The sequence below is a fragment of the Triturus cristatus genome, chromosome 11 (assembly GCF_964204655.1).
Source record: "Triturus cristatus chromosome 11, aTriCri1.1, whole genome shotgun sequence".
Lineage (NCBI taxonomy): Eukaryota > Metazoa > Chordata > Amphibia > Caudata > Salamandridae > Triturus > Triturus cristatus.
The window spans coordinates 1,122,664,341-1,122,683,494 of record NC_140594.1 but is presented as its reverse complement, the minus strand read 5'-3'; the positions used below and the strand labels follow the sequence as shown (position 1 = coordinate 1,122,683,494).

General features: G+C 48.8%; 1 protein-coding gene across 1 annotated transcript in view; it reads right to left on the bottom strand.

Moving 5' to 3' along the window:
* LOC146786162 (solute carrier family 12 member 9-like) overlaps positions 1–19,154 on the bottom strand; it is a 609,812-nt gene that overhangs the window by 31,417 nt on the left and 559,241 nt on the right. The gene's annotated exons all lie outside the window — the stretch shown is intronic.

Genomic DNA, 19,154 nt, shown 5'->3' with positions numbered 1-19,154 from the left:
AACCGCCGCGTATCCATGGGTCCTTTCCCCTAGTGCTGAGCTAACAAAAATATAGTCAATGACTGAGTGTCTGCCATTCCCTTTAAAGGTAGGTATTTCCTCATCCAACGTGGATGGAAGCAACAAACCATTGTCCGCCAAAATTGTTTCAAGGAGATCTCCCTGTGCCGAATGTTCAAAATGAGTCTCCCCTTGCACGACCGGGCCTAATGGATCTAATGACAAACATTTGTCTGAGCATCCATGAATGTTAAAATCACCCATGACTATGGTAAAACAATGATTTTTATTGACCACCTTGTAATCAGCCAGAAAACAATTTAACGTGGCCAGGTGATCAGTCGTGGCAACTCTATCATATGAGTTATAAAAGTTGATAATTAGAATGTCTCCCCCCCCCCCCACTCAATGAGATTTGAACTGCCAAGCAGTTACGTGATCCCGTGTCTAATTGGGTATGTGTACCGGGAATAATAGCAGAAATTAAAGTAACCAGGCCACCCTTTGCCCTCCCCAGATTAGATGGTTCCGCCGAAACAAAAAAGCTTGAATAACCATCCACAGTCAGGGTATTCTCTGTATCCCAGGTTTCTTGTAAACCTATAATGTCACCCAGACCTATAAATTCTCTCCATGCTGGGTCGTGTATTTTATTTTTCAGGCCAGCTATGTTCCAGGTAACCAACTTTATTTGTGTATCCGTCGGCCCTTGATCAAAACCGGCTGTACTAGGGGCATTTTTTGCCAGTGTCACTACAGGGGGAACTGCAACCGGGATATCAGAGATGATAGTATCTTCTTGTATCCCTAGTCACTCATTTTCTCCCAGATTAGAAAAAGTATCAAATCTGTTGAAAACTGGGACAGCGTATTCATAAAAACCACTCCCCTTAAATAGGTCACTAGACACTGACCTAATCTGAGATGGGCGATAGAAAAACCCCAGAGGGAGTATATTAACATACTCATTTTGGATTCTCACTGACCCAGCCTGCCTCAATATATCGTCAACCAGCCTGGGTGATCTAAAACTTATGACAATGCAATCTCCCTCTAAGTTTTTATTTGTCTTGCCCAGCCACGGGACCCTTCTAATCATCATAAAATGACTGTCGAGATGTTGTCCCAAAACAGTTTTATTGGACAAATAATGGAGGGCCTTATTTTTTAATGAGGTCCAATGTTCCTTTATTCCACCCTCTAGTTTGGAGACATTAGCAAGGATTATTGTATAAGGACATGCCTCTGCTGGTAAATGTAACGGCAATTCTCTCCTAATAAACTGTGCTGGAGGACCTAACCTCCCCATTGTATTCCGAGAGCCCCTTTCCTCTCCCTGGGTTATTCCAGTACTTTTGGCACTGGAGGTGGAATACTTGATCCTATGCCCTGGGTAGTTGCTAGGGGTACCGGTTGTTGGAGTGGGGTGATTATAGAGTCCAGCAAGTTATTTACTGAAGCTGTAACTACGCTTAATGAATCAGCTACCGATGTACTTGGCCCTGTCTTTGAAGCCTTAGTATTAAGATGAGATTCAATTACATTGAGGCGGTCCTCTATTCGTTTCAGGCTAGCCCTTAAGGGCAAAGTAAATGATCTAAGACGTGCATCCAGGATCTTGATAAAATCTGACATAAATCCCCCACTACTATTTTCAATATCCAAATTAATACAGTCATTTGTTCCCTCCCCCGTATCCTCGTTGTCTAAGTGAGGAACGCTAACTTTAATTTGATCCAGCCCAGATGCAAAATTGCTAAATCTCGATTGTTTTGCCTGTTGCCGGCTACCATGTGGGTTATTCTTGGCCTTCCTTTTCCCTGGAACAGTTTTACTACGATTAGTCATCATATCTGGTCTGGCCCTCAACTGCCTTGTACATGTAGTCACTGGGGAAGGGGCTACGCTGATTTCAAGTGGAGGGGCAGGAACAATCGTGAGACTATCGTCAGCAATTGACCCATCTGGGATCACACGAGAATACGAACTGTCCAAAGGTGCATCACTAGGGGCAAGTTCCACTGTAGGTAAGGAAGAAACTGTGTGCCTAATAGGATCCAAGGACAATCTCCGTTCAACCGATTCAATTTCCTTGACGACAGCTGATTCTGCCTGTTTCAAATAACTATCCAAAGTCCCCATACCTGCCACCCTCATACTTATTTTAGGAATCACTTTACCCATATTGATGGATAGAATGTAGCTAATACAGCCTCCCTCTCATTAACACACATGAGGCCTAGGTCACAAAATAAAACACACAGACCCGTGCCACCCTTATAAGTCGGGTGGCCGCTATTTGGCCACAAATCGAAGGGGGGTAGTCCCAGCCCAGCCTCTTTCGGCCTCTGAGGGCCTAAGAGTGCCCGCCCTTTGCCCGGGCTTAGCCCGGCGCTGCCCGCGCGCATCCCGCGTAGCGGGATTTAACTCTCCCCAAATAGGCTCTGGTAACAGGGGGAGTGGCCGCTGTGCGATGATGAGCCCCGGTGGAGCCTGGGAGCCTGAGTCCCTCTGAATATGTTGGCGGCAAAGAGTCCACAAACAAACAATCCTCACGAAGCGTCTCCCGCGAAGCGGGTGACACGAGCTGTTAATGAAGCCCCCGCTGGTAGGGGGAGTGGCCGCTGGACGATGATGAGCCCCGGTGGAGCCTGAGTCCCTCTGATTATGTTGGCGGCAAAGAGTCCACAAACACACAATCCTCACGAAGTGTCTCCCGCGAAACAGGTGACACGAGCTGTTAATGAATCCCCCGCTGGTAGGGGGAGTGGCTGCTGGACGATGATGAGCCCCGGTGGAGCCTGGGAGCCTGAGTCCCTCTGATTATGTTGGCGGCAAAGAGTCCACAAACACACAATCCTCACGAAGCGTCTCCCGCGAAGCGGGTGAGGCGAGCTGTTAATGAAGCCCCCGCTGGTAGGGGGAGTGGCCGCTTGACGATGATGAGCCCCTGAGTCCCTCTGATTATGTTGGCGGCAAAGAGTCCACAAACACACAATCCTCATGAAGTGTCTCCCGCGAAGCGGGTGACGCGAGCTGTTAATGAAGCCCCCGCTGGTAGGGGGAGTGGCCGCTGGACGATGATGCGCCCCGGTGGAGCCTGGGAGCCTGAGTTCCTCTGATTATGTTGGCGGCAAAGAGTCCACAAACACACAATCCTCACGAAGCGTCTCCCGCGAAGCGAGTGACGCGAGCTGTTAATGAAGACCCCGCTGGTAGGGTGAGTGGCCGCTGGACGATGATGAGCCCCGGTGGAGCCTGAGTCCAGCTGATTATATTGGCGGCAAAGAGTCCACAAACACACAATCCTCACGAAGCGTCTCCCGCGAAGCGGGTGACGCGAGCTGTTAATGAAGCCCCCGCTGGTAGGGGGAGTGGCCGCTGGACGATGATGAGCCCCGGTGGAGCCTGGGAGCCTGAGTCCCTCTGATTATGTTGGCGGCAAAGACTCCACAAACACACAATACTCACGAAGCATCTCCCGCGAAGCGGGTGACGTGAGCCGTTAATGAAGCCCCCACTGGTAGGGGGAGTGGCCGCTGGACGATGATGAGCCCCGGTGGAGGCTGGGAGCCTGAGTCCCTCTGATTATGTTGGCGGCAAAGAGTCCACAAACACACAATCCTCACGAAGCGTCTCCCGCGAAGCGGGTGATGCGAGCTGTTAATGAAGCCCCTGCTGGTAGGGGGAGTGGCCGCTGGACGATGATGAGCCCCGGTGGAGCCTGAGTCCCTCTGATTATGTTGGCGGCAAAGAGTCCACAAACACACAATCCTCACGAAGCGTGGAGAGTCACTCAAACAGTGGGCACCCACCATAAAATATCTCTATCTGGGACACTTCAGGTAACTCGTCGGGGAGAATGCCACCTTTCAATCATGGCCTGAACTTGTGTGAAAAATAGGAAATTATTCCCAAGCTTTAATGTTTGTAAGCACCCCAAGGCCTTTTGTTTGGTTGATTTTCTCTTTTTCTTGTTTTACAAGAGTATAGGTTAGAAGGGGTACATTGGGTTTAATTCAATTGACTTGTTTATCTTATTCTGATCAACATTTCATAAGTATGGTTCTTACTTCCTCTGGAATGGATGGTGTAAAAGCTTGTATAACTTTCATACTGTAATACAAAATGACTGGTTTTCGTTGTGTGTTCTTGCCTTTCTCGGTTTGACTATTTTGTAGTGCTATATACTTAATCGAGTTCAGAATATTGAAGTGTTTGGTCATTTATTGAAGTGTTGGGACTTTTCATATTTCTGTAATCCTACAAGTGATGCACACTCCGTTCACCCGCGAACATTTTTACTCACTGAGTTGTAGGATGGAGCACTCCGAAGGCCGCTGGAGACAGAAGCCTCAGACCACAATGTGTATTTTTACTCACTGAGTTGTAGGATGGAGCACTCAGAAGGCCGCAGGAGACAGAAGCCTCAGACCACAGTGCGTATTTTTACTCACTGAGCTGTAGGATGGAGCACTCAGAAGGCCGCAGGAGACAGAAGCCTCAGACCACAGTGTGTATTTTTACTCACTGAGTTGTAGGATGGAGCACTCAGAAGGCCGCAGGAGACAGGAGCCTCCGACCACAGTGTGTATTTTTACTCACTGAGCTGTAGGATGGAGCACTCAGAAGGCCGCAGGAGACAGAAGCCTCAGACCACAATGTGTATTTTTACTCACTGAGTTGTAGGATGGAGCACTCAGAAGGCCGCAGGAGACAGAAGCCTCAGACCACAGTGCGTATTTTTACTCACTGAGCTGTAGGATGGAGCACTCAGAAGGCCGCAGGAGACAGAAGCCTCAGACCACAGTGTGTATTTTTACTCACTGAGTTGTAGGATGGAGCACTCAGAAGGCCGCAGGAGACAGGAGCCTCCGACCACAGTGTGTATTTTTACTCACTGAGCTGTAGGATGGAGCACTCAGAAGGCCGCAGGAGACAGAAGCCTCAGACCACAATGTGTATTTTTACTTCTGTCCCATCCTGTCAGGAATGCCTCGTGTAGAAGAGTCTTTTTTGTTGCAATATTTTCAGGAAAGTAGATAAAATGCAAGTTTTGTCCAAGAACACTTGCCGGAATTACTTTAACACAAATGTGACTCGATGTGTAGCATTGTATGGTGTTAATCTGTGTAGCATTGTGTGGTGTTAATCCTGCAGCATAAAGTCTGGTGTACTGTTTTAGGGGTCACACTGCTGCAATAGTTGTGACGTTGACGTCATTAAGGTGGGCACTACTCTGCTCTTGTAGAGTTCATTCCTAATGCCAGGTTTGGGTTCGTATTTGTGGTGATTGAAGTGTCCTTTGGAAGGTCACAGTGGGGACAGAAGTTCAAAAGGAGTAATTAATAGAATTTGGACATGATTGCAGAAGCGCATTACTGCCCAGAGAACCTCCCCCCGCCATATGAATGTTCAATAGAAATTGAAAAAAATCTTTAAATCTTTCCTGAAGGCTACCCTCCTTGAGGAAAAGTTGTGAAAGTGGTTGCAAGTTCTCACAGGTGGTCATGTCAGTTTCTGAAGGCAGTTACCACACACTGAACGGTTGCAAGGGTGTCACCACCTCCCTCAAGCCTCCGGATCACTGACTCCTTGTAAACAAACTTTTTAAAACTTTTTTTTTTTTTACATTCAGAAAGGAAATGGGTCCTGAGGGGCCCCCTGCCTTTTGCAAATGGGTTGTCACCTCCTTCGAGGTGTCAGTAAAATATCAGTGCTTTGCGTGTGGATTTCAGTCACAAACATTAATACATCAGACACTGATTCAGTATTTGGAAAGGATGCCGGCAACCTGCCCCTTCCAGATACCCAATTGGTATCCATTCGAAATTCCATTTTAAGTGCCAGAAAAACTTTTCAGACTCCCAAAATCGGATTAGTACATAAAACAAGCATTTTAATGGTCGCAAATGCTGAGCCGATGCTTTTGTTACAGTTTAAATGCTTTTTACATTCGTCCTGAGTCATTGACCTTTCTACGGTTACCTCTCATTGGTTCAAATGTGAGTATTTTGAATACCAGTGCGAGCTGCCCGGTCTGTAAAATGTCGCAAGTCAGTTACATGTTACGAATGATGCATTCAAAGGTATTACAGTTTGCTCAGCAGGCCTCATGACAAAAAAAATAAAACATTTTAAAGAGATTATATATGTATTATCTTTTGAATATATAGATTTGGGGTCAGATTACATAGGAATTCAGTGGTGCACAAACTGAAGAGGTAAATCCTCCTAGGTAGTATTTATTAACCCTGGGTGAAACTTGTGGAATTCCCTGTGTAGAAATTATGCAACATGCCCAAATAAAATTGAAATTACGTTTTCCTACGCGAAATGCAATTCTGTCATCTCGTGCCCAAATTTGACACAAGGCGGCATTACACGCAAAAAAAAGGCACAGAAATTATGTATTCAGTTTGTGTGGTTCCTGTGCTCCCACGATATGTTTACTTGAACGAAATCTTGTTTCTGTGACATAACATAATAACTTCACTTTGAGCCTTACGTGTAGCAATCCTAATGGGGTAGCAAGCGCTATATAAATGCAAACCTTTCTCCCTCTTTTTTCTACCCCTCCACTAACCTTCTCAATCTAAATAACAGACGAACATGTCCACCGCTCAAATTACTTTCATATTTCACTATACTAATTCACCACTAATCCTTTATGGGTTCCGGAGTAGCGTGCTATTCGCCGAAAAAGCGCTTAGATGCCTCGTCACTGTCAGGGGGTAGTAAGTCCTATATAAATGCAATTACAATACAATGTGAAATGCTGGAAATTCATAAAAGATTACACTGGTATAATGGAAATTTCACCCGGGCTAAATATTATATACCACACAGTTGCAGGAGGATGGCTTTGTGGCGTTATTAGAGTTTCTCGTCATGATTGTGAAGATTCTATAACATATGGAGTCTGGGTGTTTTTTTTTTAGCTATAGCGCCCAGAGTCACATGATGCTGAGGTGGGCTGCCCCGGGGATTGAACCGTGAGCCCCGGAGCTAGGGTGACCAACCGTCCGTAAATTTCACGCACAGTCCGTAATTTCGGCCGTCTGTCCGTTGTCCGTGAAGGATTCTTTAACAGACGCCATTTGATCGTAATTTTAACCGGGCACCGGTCGCACCACCCTAAAGCCGGCACAGCTTCCACCCACCTCCCTGCTTGACTCCGATGCTGTTGAGGTTGGGTGTAACAGACTCCGATGCAGCACCAAAGCTCAGATACCCAGCAGCTTTGGAGAGGCACAGTGGGATGGCAACCCTCACACCTTCCGCCCTTGATGAGCGGTTAAGAGGTGCTTGAAGGTGACTGAGAGGGAGTGGCTGCAGCTTCAGGAGCAGGGGCATCTATTCAGATGCAAACAGCCCTAAATGCGTCATGTCTCTGCAATTTAGAGGGGCCTCACACATTCCCTTTCTGCCCAGGGCCCCAAACATCCTAGAACCGGCCCTGATTACCCCAAGGCAGCACATGGTTCTCTTCACAGAGCTCAATCAATGTCCTTAAATTGTAAGCAAACCTCGGTTCTTTAAACATGCAGTCTATAATGTAATAAAATAAAGAAATGGCACAATCGCATCCACACTGATTAACAAAGTATGGAGGCCAATCAGTTAAATCAGTTCTCTTGGAGTATCCCCTTTAACTACTGTACATCACAGTGGGGGATGGCAAAACTAACATTTTGGAAAGAGAGACTGTCTTCTCGTTGTCTTATCCAGGAGGGCGGCCCTACCCCACCCTGGAAGAGACCAGGATGATACTAGAATACTGCATGCCCACCCCAGTGCCCACCCTGGTGGATGCTGTTCCCCCTCCTGTGATGGCTCCTCCCCCTCCCCTAGTGGTGGCTCCTGTCCCCCCATGTGGTGGCTCCAGTACCCCCAGCCTGTGATGGCTCCTGTCCCCCCTGTGGTAGATCCCTGGGTGGCTTCTGTCCCAGTCCTGGAATGGCTCCTGCAGGGAGGGTGAAGTTCTTGATGGGCCTCTTCTCAAAAAGGCTCAGCTCAACATTAATATGAAAAGGTGGGCGAGTGAGTAAGTGAAGGGATGGGTGGATGGCTGGATGAATTCGTGAAAGGGTGAATGGGTGAATGAACGATTGAATAGATGAATAATGAGAGAGGATGGATGGATGGATTGAGTGAGTGGAAGGATGGATGAGAGAAAAGGTAAATAGCTGGATGTATAGGTGGAAGGGTAGCTGGATGGGTAAAAGGGTGGATGGATGAGTGAAAGGATGGATGAGTGAAAAGGTGGATGATGAGTGAGTGGGTGGATGGATGAGTGAAATGATGGATGGATTAATGAATTGATAAGTGCAAGGGTGAATTGATGGACGGATGAGTGAAAGAGTGGATGTAAGGATGGATGAGTGAGTGAAAGGGAGGGTAGATGGACAAAAGGATGAATAGATGAGCAAAGGAGTGAAAGGATAAATGGATGAGAGAAAGGATGGATGAGTGATAGGGTCAATAGATGGATTCATGAGTGGATGAGTGGATGAGTAGATGGGTGGGTGGATGGAAGGAAGGATGGCTAAGTGAAAGGGTCGATGGAGAGAGAAAGGAAGGATGGATGGCTGACTGAAAGGGTGGATGGGTGGAAGGATGAGTGACTGGATGGATGGATGAGTAAGTGAAAGGATGGCTGGATGGGTGAAAGGGTAAATGGCTGGATGGATGAGTGAATGGATGGATGGGTAGAAGAGTGGATGGATGAGTGTACAGATGGATAGGGTGAAAGGGTGGATGGATGGATAATGGATAGATGAGTGAAAAGATGGATGAAGGGATGGATGAGTGAAATGATAGATGGAAGGATACATGATGGATAGGTTTGCAAATGGTGGAATATGTTTGGATATGGCTAGGTTTACTTATATACTATTGCGCGACCTCCTCTGATGTGTCTGTAAAACTTACCTATTGTCCTGAAGTTTTGTCCTCAATTTTGACCTCCTGTCCTGAATTTATGTCCTGAATTTTGACCCTTTGTCCTGAATTTTTACACTCACGATCCTGAATTTGCACCAAGGCCAGTTGGTCACCCTAAGCCCCGCACTCCGGAGTCAGACGCTCTGGCCGCTGCACCACACCTCTTCCAAATAGGCACCAGACGGAGTGAATTTTGAGATAAGTGTGAAAAACTGAGCTAATGGCTTGGGGAATGAACTCTGGTGCGCCTTTTGTGTTCCAGCTACCTCACTTTCGACGGTGTCATGGCTGCCGCTTCAGCGGTGCCACTTAGCACCAGGTGCGTGGCTGCTCCGGGTCCCACAATGAGTCCCGTCTTGCACTTCACAGCCATTAGAACGATGGCACTTTGTGTTCAACTGGCGCGGCTGGGAACCAGCTGTTCTAGCTTTTAAGCAGAAGCTCTCAGGATGGCGGCCACTGTACTCATTACACCGCAGGAACAGTTTTATAATGGCTTTTTGAAACACTTGTGAAAGGAAGATAAACAGGCTTTTTTTAAAATATATATTTGGAAAGCTTTCCCCCTACATTTATCTTGCAGAGTACAGCTACCAAGCTTCTAATTTTAAAAAAGCACTTTAGAAGGGCACAGTGGCGTCACTAGGGGGGGTGCGGACCGCACCGGGTAACACCATCACATGGGGTGACACCGTGACACCAAAATGCAAAATAATGGGACCCCCGCCCGTGGACCAGCCTGCACGGGGGAGCCCCGTGCCCGGAGCCCAGGCAGGGACGCAGGTAGGGAGTGCGGAGGCAGGGTACAGGGGGGTGCGGAGGTCAGGGCAAAAGGGTGTGCGAAAGTAGGGGCACAGGGGAGACGAAGGTAGGGGTACAGGAGACTGCGGAGGTACGGGGCAGAGGGGAGTACGGAGGTACGGGGCACGGAGGAGTGCGGAGGTAGGGGGAGTGTTGAGGTACAGCGTTGGCCCTAAATCCACTTTTTGAAACAGACGTAAATGCCAGGTGTGCCATCGTTCCCAGCTCCCCATCGGTATGCACTCCCCCGTGTTTCTGCGCATGCGCATCATCCCACGCAACCGCACTATGCTCTTTCTCGTCATTGCATGTATTTTTAGGCTCCCCGGTCTTCTGCCTTTTTAGTGCGCATGCGTGTCATTGTGCGCATGCGCACTGTGTAATTGGTCAGTCCATTCGAAGCTCCCGTGGCAGCGTTACCTCACCACTACCAGTGATTGTGGAGAGTTATCACGCTACACAGACCAGGCCCGGGAGCTTAACCCTGGAGAAGCCCAGCCAGAGGACTCGAGAGGCTGTTACAGGTACTGCGCACTATGATATTTGTTTATTTTGAACCTCCCCGTGGCAGTGTTACCCGTGGTCATGAAGAGCCTTAGTGCCAGTTGTCCTAAGTGGCAGTGGCATCACTAGGGGGTGCGGGGGTGCGGACTGCACGGGTGACACCATGAGTTACCGCACTGGGTGACACCAACCCTAGTGACACCGCTGGAAGGGCATGGCCCTGTTCTTGATCAAGGAACTTATTAGAGCGCATGTAAACCCGGAAGTTATCAGGATCAAGAAGTAACACTTCCGGCTGTAGCCATTGTCAGGACCTGGTCAGCCCAAAGGGTGACTCCAGTCGCACGAACCTCACTTCCTTGTCCATGAGGACAGGTAAGTACCATGTTGTAGAGATCTGTGGTGACATGACATATAGTCAGGATGGGATTCTGGAAAGGTCGAAGATAAGATGAGTACCACTCTGTCCAAGAATTAACCACATCTAATATTTCACTCCAAGTGACAATATAGGTTGTGGGTGCTCTAAATTAACGTACACAGATATAATACTTGTTTATGGTGTGTAAGTTGCGTTTGTCTTTTTGGACCGCTGATATGGCCAGTTGTATTGAAACAGTGGCAGTGCTTCATGGAAGGTATTGTTATGGAATGGAAAAGCTTTTCCTTGTCAGGAAAACATAATACAGTATGAAAACAATTTACTAGAAAGGGCACACCTTGGTGGACCCCCGTTCTGCCCCAATACCATCTTGCAAAGGATTGCAGATCACATAATCCCAGTGGCGGCTCCTCCACTAAGGCAGAGGAGTGTCGCCCCACTGCTTCAGCTGCAAGCTGAATACAAAAAAAAAAAGGAAATAATGTTTGTTAATCTTGTTCAGCTGAAGTCAGGCAGGCGGGGCTGGGCTCCCTGCGTGTCACAGGGGAAGGAGTGATGGCGGCACCTAAAGTGCGCATGACGCTTTGACCAGCTCTCTCAGGCCAGCCAAACTGTCATGCACACTTTGCATGCTCTCCACCCAGGCTACATTACAGCCTGGGTGGAGAACATGCAGAGCCTGCCAAGCCCTGTCTGAGCACCGAACCACGGCGCTCAGACCAATCACAATGTTACTAAGGCAGCGTTATGATTGATTAGCGGATTCTGGCAGGCTGGGTGCTCCCTGCCGAGTGGAGAGGAGGACAGAGAATGAAGACGCGTCGGCCGCGGACAGTGGAGAAAAGGTAAGGGCAATTTTTTTACTATAATTTCCATCTCCTACCTCTTTCCCATGCCCTACCACCCCTGGTCGGTGGCAACCGCTACTGCATAATCCACTTCACCAGAGTCCGAATCACTTTGTCTAATGACCAGCGCGTGGCTCATCCACTCCTCGGCTACTATACCTCACTCTCACCACTATACAGTGCTGCCTTACTCCCTCCACATGGGAAGGATGGATGAGGGTATGATGGTTTGGTCCACTTTCATGCCCAATCATGAGCTCCCATAGTCAACTGATCAGACTGTACTGTTGATGTTTCAGACAACGAGGCGGAAGTTGATGTCAGTTCCGGCAATAGACAATTCAACCAGTAATGGAATTCAGCCAACATCACTCCTGTACCTTCTGGTACTAAAAGAGCTCTGCTCTTCCTGTATTTCTCCCTGAGGGCAGGGTGCTGCGGCGACCTGATTTGTGGGAGCGGCCTGCTCCCCTGTACTGGAGATGGGACCCGAAAGGCCTGGCAGAGAGGTGCAGTGGGCAAGGCTTCCCGTGCCTAGGGCTCCTGCTGGCCTGTAAACACCATAGTTGCTGTCCTTGGAGCCTCCCCGCTGTTTCCCCGGCTGGAATGGTGAGACTGGGGAGTGCCGAGGTCCCAGATTGTTGTGCTCATATTGGAGGTGGGCCACGCCCACAGGGAGCTTTGCAGTGTGTGCTGGGCTGCGGACTGAGAGCTTGTGAGGGGCAACCCTTGTGAGCCCCCCTGACTGATGGAAGATGAATTGTCGTGCGCAGTCCAGCGGGACAGTTGTGGAGAGCGGGGCGGCAACAGGTGCTACTGTCCCACCGAAGTACTTGTGGTGGCCTGACGGCCTATGGGGGCCCTTGCCACTCTTGATGTGACTGTCTGTTGGTGAGCCTTGAGCGTAATTGCTGACGCGGCAGCTGGGAGGTGCCAATCTTGTGAGTCCTACGACACCTGGTAAAGGTGCAGGATGGGAGCTCAGGCTGTTTCGGGCCCGGTGATTGCTTGGTGGCACTGGGAGGCCCACCGTCGGTGCTTGAGTGGTTTGGGCCTGTGATTGCATTGACCCTGCTGCGTGTTGTGAAGATGCTGAATCCACGGCACCCTAAGAATTTCTCCCCAGCTGGTGGGATGCCCTCGTCCCCCGATGGAGAGTGGGCCAGGGGGCCCATTGTGCAACCTTGAGGCTACCTTGGATAAACATTCAGACAAGTTTGAGTGGATTTTGCAGGCTCATATAACAAATTGGGGGTGCGCAGCTGCAAGAAGTCCACTGAACCAATGAAAGTAGAAAGATAACTTCTTTATTCACAAAATATTTCTCATAAAAATCATTGGGTTTTTAGACAATCCATCCAACGCGTTTCATTCCATATCGGGAACTTCTTCAGGGCAAACAAAGTGTCCCACATATGAGTACACTTATAGAGCTAATATCAGCAACAATAGGTGGAGTATGAAGAAGTTGAGATCGGTGACCCTTTCTAATGACCAGTATGCTCCTGCGTGGACCTGAATGGAGCAGAAGCAACTTCCCCCAGGTAACTAGGAAGAGGAGGTCTACTGTTGGTGAAGTGGCCTTTGTGAATAAAGAAGTTATCTTTCTACTTTCATTGGTTCAGTGGACTTCTTAAAGCTGCGCACCCCCAATTTGTTATATGATTCTCTGATCTGGAGCACAGTGACGCCACTCAGCGGCTGGCGTAGGGGTAGTTTGCACAGCGACTGTATACTTAGGAATTGGCACGAGGTGCGGCATAGGAGGTCCGCCGTTGTTGTTTTGGAACTTGGATTTTGCAGGCTATCCTGGACCTAAAAAACAACCTGAAATCCAAAATAGAAGCGGCCTCCCTGGATGTTGTCCTGCTCTGCACAGATTGGGTGGTGGAGAGGGTGGATGACACTGAGTCGGCCCTGACTACGATGCATGCCACGCTGCAAGAGCTACAATCGCACGGACAGGGGATGAAGGCTGATGTCTATTCCTTGCAGCAGAAGGTGGATGAAGCTGAACGATGCTCAAGGTGCAATAATGTCTACTTTGTGGGTTTCCTGGAGATATCCAAAGACCCTAATATGGAACTTTTCCTTGAAAAATGGTTGATGGATACAGTATTGGATGGTATGATTCCAAAGTTATTTTCGATTGAACGGGCTTACTGGCTGCTGAGATGACCTCCTCTGCTGGGGGCTCGACTGCGACCCGTGATTGTGAAGTTAATCAACTATAGAGACTGAGATTTGCTTCTCTAGCTCTTCCACATGAAGGGCCCCTGGCAGTTTGAGGGCGGCTCCATTTCTGTGTACCCGAATTATACAGCAGAGGTGAAGACGCCATAGTTCCTACATGGTCACAAAGGTTCAGTTGTGAAGCTGAAGGGTGAAGTACTCTCTCTCCTTAACAGCAAAACCTAGGGTGATTGATGGGGACTCCTCTCACTTCTGTCATACTCCCAAAGATGCCTGGACCTGGCTGAATGCCAAGGGACTGGCGGAGCAACCAGCATTGACCTGGGGCTCCGAGGACTGGCTGATCCCACGATTGAACCAGCGGCGTTCCAGGAGGTCGCAGAACACGCCTTCATCTGAACTGGCAGCTAAAATGGAGGAAGTGCTTCAGGAGTCCTGCAACCCCTTTGAGGTCCATCTAGCGGATAACATCTCCGACTCTGACTTGGACTCTGGTGACACTGTGGTTTCTGCCAGTGATGAGTCCCATGGACTGGCACTGACTCCATTTCTGGGGAATGACTTGCTCTGATAGAGCGTTGCCTATCCTGGGTGGTAACCTCTGTGTCTCACTTTGTTGGCGGTCAACCTCTGTGCGGTATTTGGGGGCAGAGTAACAGGGATGGGAGACGAGCACATAGCACATGGGGGTTTGAGGGCCGTATACCATGGACTGTTGCCTCTCACACCCTTGTTCACCATAATGGACTTAAGTTCTACATTTCAATCTATTATTGTTTTGATGGATTTTCTTTATGCATGTAGTGGGGCAATGGGGTTTTGCTCCACAGGGGAGTGGGGGGGGACTGTGCTGGTAGTAGGGGAATTGAGCTGTCCATATACGGTGGTCTAGTCACACTGTCACGCTGTTGTTCCTGACTCACTCACTGGTTGGAGGAGATGGAGAGTCACTGCAAGAAGTCGCACCGTGGGTGGGTTGTGACCTTCACCCTAATAATGATGTTACACACAGTATATGGGCACAGCTGACAGGAATGTAACTCCACAATACAACCTCCTGACTTGGTACATGAGGGGCATGGCAACTACTGTTAAGTGATATCGCATGCACACCTACCTTAAGTGAAGACACGCACATGGCAGTCTTGCAGGAGACACATCTGACGCGGACAGAGATCCCTCAGGTTTACGTGAAATGGAGGGGCCAGGTGTATGGCACCACGGTCCCGGCGTATGGTAAGGAGGTACTGGTCTGGATAGCTCCTGGGGTGCTGTTTTTGCAGGAGTCTCACAGGGTAGATCCCTTTTATGGACCTCCTCACTCCTGCTCTGTTGCGTGATCCTCACACCCCTACTATATGGGGCAGGGATTATAATTGTGTGCTGGATGTGCAGATGGACCATTTGGTCCCGTCGTTGGAGGGGGCGACCTGTCGCAGAAGCACATACAATTTTCAGGTATGCGATATGTGGTTCCTCGAGCATTTGGAGGATAGCAAAGACTCCTTTAACTCTCCAGTGCATGACATTCACACTCGCATGGACCTTTTCCTGCATAGTGAGTCTGTACGGAATACAAGGTGCGCACGTTGTCTGACCATTGCCCGTTCTCATGTCGGTGAGGTGAGGGTACGCCCGCCCTCGTATACTGACATGGAAACTCCAAACTGATTCACTTCTTGATGCCCCCTTCCACGTGGGTTTGGGCGAGCACCTGCCCAGGTACATCGAGCATTAGGATGGCACTGCATCCTTTAGGGTGACGGAATGGGATACACAAAAGGAGGTGTTGAGGGGTCATTGTATTGGGACCACGCGGGGTGTCCGTCAGACACTAAGCAAGGGTAATGTAGGGTAAATAGCTGAACTTGCATCACCTGAAAAATGAACAGCGGTGGCATGCTGAGAGGGTTGGGCACTTTCACCAGGCAAAGGCAGAGCATCAGGAATTAGTCATGCCATTGAGGCAAATTGAAAACAAGCACTATCGCGACTGGGCAGATAGCATGCTCTCCTGACTGGTTTGTACTGATCAATCGCGGCCGGCCATAGGGGTGATTTGGTTGGATTTGGGCGCGGTCTTGAATACCCAAGAAGATATTGATGAAGCCTTTGTGGATTGTTATCACTCCCTGTATGCTGTTGTGCCAGGTTCTCTGGGCCCCCATTGCACGGCTATCTACTGGGGCTGCCACTCCCCAACCTGACCAAGTTACAGAGGTCAGACTTGGCGGCACCTCTCCAGTTGGAGGAGATCCATATGGCCATCGCCAAAATTGCTCATAACCTATCACGATCATGCACAAGATAGGGCGCATCCCAACGGATCGCTGCATGCGAGGTTGTGATCAAAGAGGTACATTTTCCACATTATCTGGGAGTGTCCAGCCATACAACAATTTTGGGGATGGGTGGTGTGAGTATTGTCGTGGATGATTGGACAGACCGTGCCTCTGGAGGCCAGATGGCACATACTGTGTGCAACCGGGGATCAGACATGGCCGAAATATCAGACTATTTGGTTATCAGTGGCGGCGATGGTGGCCAAGAGAAACATAGCCAGAGCGTGGGGGGCTACCCTCCCCCGACAGTAGGCCAATGGAAGGCAGATCTTGTTAAAATCAATATATGAGAGTAGGGGTTGCCCCAAAAAATGGGAGAAAGTGTGGAACCTAGGGGAGACATACAGGAATCCGTGAAATAGGTGAGGGAGGGTAGACAGGGAGTTAGAGCAGCGTGGGGACAGTCACCCTAGAATAGTGGGAGGGAGAGTGGAGATCAATCCAGATTACAGCAACAAAATATGGAATCTGATGTAACTGTGACTGTATTTATACCTTCAGGTGATAGTTAATGTTATACTGTAACTGACATAAGTTTAATAAAAAGATGTTTAAAAAACAAAATTGCTCGTAACAAGTCTCCGGGCATGGGCAGCCTCCCCACAGAATACTATGCTGCTTATAGTGATACCCTGTCCCCAAAGCTGCTTGGGGTCTATAATGAGGTGTGGGAATGAGGCCATCTTCTGGACACATTGCGGGAGACCCTAATTGTGGTACTACCAAAACTGGGCCGGGACCCCTTAGGTGTTCGCTTCTACAAGCCGCTATTGCTGCTGAACCTTGACTATAGGATATTGGGGAAGGTTCTCTCGAATAGACTCCTTGGGGTGCGGAAGTTAAGAGGTGGCAGCTGATATCTGACAAGTTCGACATCCACCAGGGCACCAGGCAAGGCTACCCTCTGTCACCGTTGACTTATGCCTTGGCTGTAGATCTACTGGCCTGTCAACTGCTCATGAGGGCGAAACAGTGGGGGATTGAGGCGCATGGGACTCATCACATCGTCTCCTTATATATGGATGATGCTTTGGCCTATTTGTGGAACGCTTGTGTTTCGCTTCCAGCGGTGGTGGCCCTGATGGATGATTTTGGGGCGATTTTGGGCCTAAAGGTGAAATGGGCCATGTCTTGCCTGCTCCCTTTCCGCCCGATTTCGGAGTATGACTGGGGCTACCCCACACAGGGCAGTGTCAATTTGACACATTGATGTATCTGGGCATACAAATTTATCATTCTGATGGGGATCTCTTGGAGGGGAATGTGAACAGGGCACTGAGCTTGGTGTGTAGATCGATAATGTTTTGAACATTGCTCCCACTTTCTCCGCTGGACCAGGTGGCTATATCGAAAATGCTTGTATTGCCGCTGCTTCTATATTATTTTATGGCACTCCCCTTTGCTCCCCTGGTACGTTTCTTCGCTGATCTCAACTCACTTTTATTGGCGCTGATCTGGGCGGCGAGTTGCTCTTGACAATCTATATAGACCGCTCCTTGAGTGTGGCCTTGGTCGCCAAATTGCAAACTCTACTATGCAGCCGCTCAGTTACAATGGCTGCTGCAATGACTCGGGCGGCTGCGCGTGGTGAGAAGGCGGATGTCCGGCATCTTCTCGACAGGTTACATATCTATACTGGTAGTTGATCCCTGGGCCCCACTTTCCGAACGAGACGCATCAGAAGTCAGCCGCCCAGTAAACTGGCAGAAATATGTCCATGGCAAGAGGCCCCGTCCCGCATACCTACTATTCCCACTTTGACAAGTGAAGGCTATGCTAGAGGTTGCCAGGCATCATGGCTTAATGGGGTGGAGGGAGGCAGGTATAGCACATGCATGGGACTTTTATGTGATGGCACTCTTTGGTCCTTCCAGGAGCTCATCAAAACATTTGGCATACTGGTGGGACAATTCCTGACGTATAATGCGGTACATCATGCATTGCCTCGCTCTGGGGTCAGGGATGCACAGAGCCTCCTACAGCTCCACACAGTTTTGCCCTATGGCGGCTGCATAAGCTTTTAACGTCTCTTTATCTTGTTCTACTGGCCAATAAGCAGGCACCGGATGTTGGGTTCTGGGGCCGCTGGATGATGGTTTTCCAAAAGCAGTTTACTGATAATCAGTGAGCATAAGCCCTACAGCAGGTGAAGGTGGTCTCCGGGAACCCCCGTTTTCACTTTACCAAATTTACCTTCCTGCACCAAACGCATCTCACATCATACCGCATAGCAAGCATGTGCCCCCACCACAAATTCTGGGTGCCCTCAATGCGAGGTTCTGGAGATGGGCTTTCTTCATATACCATTTGTGATGTATTCATCCAGAACTTGGAAGCGAAGGAAGACAGGAGACCCCGTTAGGCACCTGCTGCTGTACCCTTTCAGGTTTTTTCTATTCTTACTCACAAAAAGGGGCTCAATGCACTGGGGTGCCAAGCTCCTAGCAAGGTTCAGGCTGGGACATCAGGATGAGATGTACTGATGTGGAACGGTTGGCACTAGGGTTGATTGCTGGTTGGGAGGCTATTGTACATTTGAGCAGTGGCTAGACCCTCTGGGAGGGGGGGGGGGGGTTTGAGGGATGGTCCAAGAATGGTTGTGGGGGTGTGCTTACCCTGCATACTGTTACACTGGTGGATGTGAACATGGGTCTGGATTTGTTACTGGGACTCTCAAAGGGGTTGTTTTGTTTTGATTTGTATGATATAAACTTAATAAAGAAATAGAAAAAAATATGCATAGTGGCCATCTTGGAATGTGTTTTCATAAAAACAAGTCACTTTTTAAGATGTCCACTAGTTTGTGATATTACAATGCACGCCACTGCAACCAATGTGGAGTGGTTTCTCAAAGAAAAATCATTCTAAGATGGCAGCTGTTGAATGCATACAAGTCACAACGCACTGGTGGCCATTTAAATATAGTAATTAAAACTTTTATTTGCCCTTCCAAGATGGCGGACACCCATTTTAGAGTTATAAAATTTAGTACGTGTTATGCTAAACAGAATAAGTAGAGGCCCATTAACAGTGTTAAGGTTCAAGGCCCTCGCTGAAATAATTGTAAAAAATAAATACTGTTAAGCGAACAGTGAGGATATGGACCAGAAGAAACGTCTAGTGGGGAAGCGAGTGGCC